This window comes from Amblyomma maculatum, chromosome 4, assembly GCF_055883805.1.
Source record: "Amblyomma maculatum isolate TAMU_Amacu chromosome 4, ASM5588380v1, whole genome shotgun sequence".
NCBI classification, from domain to species: domain Eukaryota; kingdom Metazoa; phylum Arthropoda; class Arachnida; order Ixodida; family Ixodidae; genus Amblyomma; species Amblyomma maculatum.
In genome coordinates, this window is record NC_139347.1 from 185,785,405 (window position 1) to 185,790,775 (window position 5,371).

Consider the following 5,371-nt stretch of genomic DNA (forward strand, 5'->3'; position numbering starts at 1 on the left):
GAGCAAATGTATGGACTGTGTTATTTGGAATGTGCGTCAAATGGTCTTAAGCTGTTTAAGGGCAGTGAGAGAGTCTGTGCAAAGATGAACTGCATTGAATGTAGGAACTGGTGGAAGGGAATGTATGGCATTGTAAATGGCTTGAAGTTCCAGTGCCTGAGGGGTGCACGTATCCGCGGTATATGTCACGTGAGTGTTGAGATGCGGATGAGAGGGACTATACTCCTCGCTCTGCAGTATGTGATGCATCGGTATATAATATGCACCCTTCAGGCAGATGTGCCGATTATACCGGCGGGGAAGCAGTGGGGCGATTGTCCGTGAGCTGGCAGTACGACCATGGAGGTAGTGTCTTTAAATGATCTAGTTGTAAAGACTGTTTGCGAGCTCTGTTTGCCATCCGCTGGTCAACGAGTTCAGTGAGCATATTTAGCTGGGCATACTCCTGAAGTACTGGTATGGGTGTTAGGCGGGGAAGATGTTATTGCACTCATAGCCTCACGATTGAGGGCCTCAAGGGAGTCCCACTGTCTGCGGGTGAGACGTTGAAACTGTGCCTGGTAGATTATACGCGGCTGGAGGACAGAGCGAACAAGCTGGCGGGCCGTGTGAGCACGCGCGCCGCCAGAGCGAGACCTAGAGTAGCGTGAGCGCTCTTACGGATGGCTGTCAGCCACGGGGTGCCAGTCCCAGAGGAATGAAGAAGACCAATAATGCGAACGGTTTGTACCTGAGGAATTGGGGTATTATCTATCATAAAATTTATAGTGGGAGCTTTCCGTAAGCCAGCTTTATTTCCAATGCGAATGAAACAGGATTTTGTATGCAGAAGAGTTAGGCCCAAAAGAGGGAGGCGAAATGTCAATACATCCAGCGCATGCTTGAGGGCCGCCTGATGGACAGACGTATCTGGGTGACAGCACCATAAGGTTATATCATTGGCATACGCAAGCACGCGTATAGAAGGGATGGCCTCTAATGCTCGAACAAGTGGAATGAAGGCCACATTAAATAATGTAGGGGCGAGAAAGGAGCCCTGGGCCACTCCTCTGTTTGAGCCAAGTGACCAAAGGGTTTTCCATGGACACGCACACTGAACGTTCTATTTGTTAGAAAGGCGTGAATGGCGAGGAGAAACCTGTGAGGGAGACCAAGAGTTTGTAGGGAAGCAGGAATGGCTGAGTGAAGCATGTTATCATATGCCTTTGTTATATCTGTAGCAATCACAGTTCTAACAAGATGACTGTGCGGAGAGTGGTGAAGCACGTCAGCAGCCAAAGTTGCAAGACCGTCCTCCGTTCCTATTTGCGGGCGGAAGCCAATTTGGGATTCTGGATAACAATCATGGGATTCCAGCCACCACGATAAGCGAGTGGCGAGAATGTTTTCGTAAAGCTTGCAGATTGTTGGCGTCAGGGAAATTGGACGAAGGGCCGAGGGAGATACTGGAAGATGACCTGACTTCGGTACTGAAACAACAATAGAATGCTTCCACTCGTCCGGCATGACACCAGAATGCCACACGCCACTGAATGCATCAAGCAGCGCCTGCAAAGCAGTCCCTTCCAAGTTGCAGAATAAGGAGTTAGGTATGCCGTCGTGCCCAGGAGCAGAGTTAGATTTGAGGCGTTCAATGGAGGCCAGCAGCTCTGCCATGGTTAGGTCAGAAGTAATCGCATCGGGGGTTCGGTAACCGGTAAGCAAGGTGGAGAAGTCGAGGTGGAATCATAGTGGGGAAAAAACAGTCTGGCCGCCTGTTTTGCAAATGTGTCCTCATCTACATTCATCGCAAGGCGAATGCTCTCTGTGTAATCAGAAACTTGAGAAAAGCGCTCCATGGCGTGAAGCACTCTCCAAAGTTGTCGATTACTTTGCTTGGAGGACAGACGCTCACACCATGAAGCCCAACGTTGCCTTCCTAGACGCTTTTCATACCGCCTCGCACGCGCGGTAGCCCGGTGAAGAGCGGGGATAGCCGATGGGTCATCGGGGTTACGAGCAGCCTATTGATCTTCCTGGCGACGCAGAGCCCAAAGATTCAGGAGGTGAATGTCGGGGTTTGGCTTGTCTTCATTTACAGTGGTGGTAATCGTGTGGGACGCAAGAACAGCAGAGAGAGTAGACAATGCTGATGATGGGGTGAAATCAGATAAGCGATTGTCTGCGCGTACAGAGTCCCATGATGTTATTCGTACGCTACGGCGTATTTTACGTATCCGCGAAGGAGTGAGAGAGATAAAGATAGGACTGTGATCACTACCCCAGGTATCTGGTTCAACCGCCCAACGAGGGCTACCAGGGCCTAACCACCAAGTCAAATCAGGTAAATAAGGCCCACCTCGTGGACGGGTAGATGTATGCAGGTGGTTTAAAAATGGAAAGAATTATCTGAAAAGCTTCCCTGGATGTGTGCACCCCTGGGTGAATCCGATGGGTAACCCCAGGAGGTATGTGCGCCGTTGAAGTCTGCACTGACTAGAATAGGGATACCCGAGTAGGTAGAACGCAGAAAACGAACCCATCCAAGATTAGGAGATGCGGAACCAGGACGGCCATAAAAGGTAACTAGTATAAGTGGCGTGCATACAGGCTTAACTAGGAGTGCTACCACCTCTTGGCGTGTGTTACACCACCGTGAAAGGTCGATCGGTGTGTGGGGAACTGAAGTTCACGTTCACGTCCGCACTTGGTATCCGCATAAAACGGAGCGCGTCAGTGCCGCCGAAGTCCACAACACTCTTAGCGAGCTGGTAGATGCCCACCTCACCTTCTCAATACGAACGGCTAACCCACACACCGACCAGACGCTTTATCCTTGATGCCCTCTCAATCAATCACTTACTCCGCAACAAGGCAGGACAAAGCGCCACTTTCAATCAGCCTGCGGAAAATCGTACCTCTCCCGAAGAATATGCCCCCTGAATTTCATTCAGGAAAGCAAGTAGAAAGAGTCAAAGCCGTTTACAACAGACATGACGCGGTCTATGTCGATGCAGCCGAACACGCGGACCGTAATGCCTTCACGATTGCGACTGTAAATTATCAGGGTCAACAGCTCACAGTCGGTTCGATCGTTATCAACAACTCGCAGGAAGCGGAGGAAGGTACGATCACCCTCGCGATAAGCTCAACCTCAGCCCTTCATATAATTAACGACTCAAAAACCGCAATAAGAAATTACAGCAAAGGCAAGATATCCACTGTAGGACTCAAATTTCTGCTTTTTTTTTCAAACGCCTCACTGTTCAATGAAGCTAATCTGGACACGAGCACATTCTTCTCTTCTTGGAAATGAGGCTGTCCTGAATTTCGCCCGAGCCGGGTGATGGCACAACCCCTCATGAGATGGGCGAAGGACCGCATGGTTTCCTATCAAGAAAATACACTACACTTCCTTTAAACACGTACCTTATACCCTCCGGGACACAAATCTCGCACAATGGAACAGGAGGTCACCTGGCGAAAATTACAGACGCATTCCTTTCCAAATCCAGTCATTTACGCCAATGCATACCCTGCATTATACACCCCTTACTGTAACTTATGCAACCAGAGGGCTAACTAACATTCCATCTTATGGGCACGAGACTCCCCTCCGTGAAATCTGTAGCCTTCCACCTGCGAGCAGTGGGAGGCCGCTATGGTCAGCTCGGACCCACTAATCCAACTGCGGGCCATCGAGCGTGCAACATAGGTCGCCAGAGCTCAAGCTCTGGCGACCTGAGTTGCACGCTCCTGGCCACCTGGCGCGGAAGCTACTGCCTGCCTGACTGCAGACCTTGATCGGCATTTTCCAGTTTGAATATGCTTCGACACAATGCTTCTTTTCCTTAAATTTCTTTAATTTTTTGCTTCTGTGTTTTTCTCTAGCTCCGTCTTCTGGCTGCGCCCAGAGTACGGCCAACACACGGCTGCTGGAAGAAGAAAATAAGGATGGCGGCTGGCGATGGCACATGAATTAGCCATGGCTGGCTGTTCTTTTTAATCGATATTTATTGCGTCAGGGAATCAGTAGGGTATAAGATGAATGATGAACAAATGAATAATGAATGAAAAAAGGTTGGCTGATTTTATGAATTCCAGGAGTGAGTGATGATGAGGTCCCTGCGTCCAAGCTATATATGAGACAGGATTGGTCGCTGAAAGGCAAGCTATCGTCAGGTGCCAGATTCGTGTTGGCTTCAGTGCTGGCCAGTTCCGCAACAAGTGGTGAATGTCGGCTTCAAAATTTTCGTTTTTACAGATCGGGCACCCTAAGCGGGGATATAAGTGTTGGAAGTGAGACCACGTCCTACTGACCGCTGGTGTGAGGGCAACACCGACCTGGATCCTCCTAAGCGCAATCTCCTCTGCGCGGGTGAGACCGCGGGGAAGGGATACCGCACACGAAGGGATAAGTGCACGTGTGCGGGGCCGGAGGTTTTCCTTTCTTGATAAAAGCAGGGTAGCGTCGTCCAAGGAGCCGTGGCATTGATGCGTCTTAGTTCACGAGGCGGGTCGCTAAATCTGATTGAATTTGGGAAGGCAGGAGGTCCCATGGGACCCACTCGATGCGTACTGACTGCGGGATGCCCGCCGCAAGGCGGTGGATGTTTTGGCATATTTTAGGGCAGCGACTGACACGTCAGAGCAAACGTAGTGCTTGAAGTGCGTAAGTGCGGATGGCAATGTGTGCTGCAGGGAGCATGGTTATGGAAGCCACTGAGCAGAGTGCCTCTTGAACAGCCACGAGCTCAGCGCAGAAAGATGTAAGTGGTTCCGAAAGCTTACACGTAGAGGTCTGGTTCAGGCTAGGCCTTCATGGACAATAGATTGCTGTTCTCGCTTCACAGGCTTGCATCATCATCGTCATCATCATCATCAGCCTGATTATACCTACTGCAGGGCGAAGGCCTCACACATATTTCTCCACTTAACCCGGTTCTGTGCTAGCTCCATCCACTTCACCCCTGCGAACTTCTTAATCTCATACGCCCACCTAACTTTCGGCCGCCCCTGCTACGCTTTCCTTCCCTTGGAATCCAGTTTGTTACCCTCAGCGACCATCAGTTATCCTCTCTTCGCACTACATCTCCTTCCCATGTCCATTTCTTCTTAATTTCCACTAGAATGTCGGTAACTTGAGTTATTTCTCTGGCCCACTCTGCACGCTTTCTATCTCCTAATGTTACCCCTGCCATTTTTCATTCCATAGCCATATGGGTTGCCCTCAACTTAAGTAGAACTCTCTTGGTTAGCCTATACGTTTCTGCCCCATAGGTGAGTACAGGCAAGAGGCAACTGTTGTATACTTTCCTCTTGAGCGATACCGGTAAGCTGCTAGTCATAATCTGCGAGTGCTTCCCAAATGCGCTCCATCCCAAGCTTATTC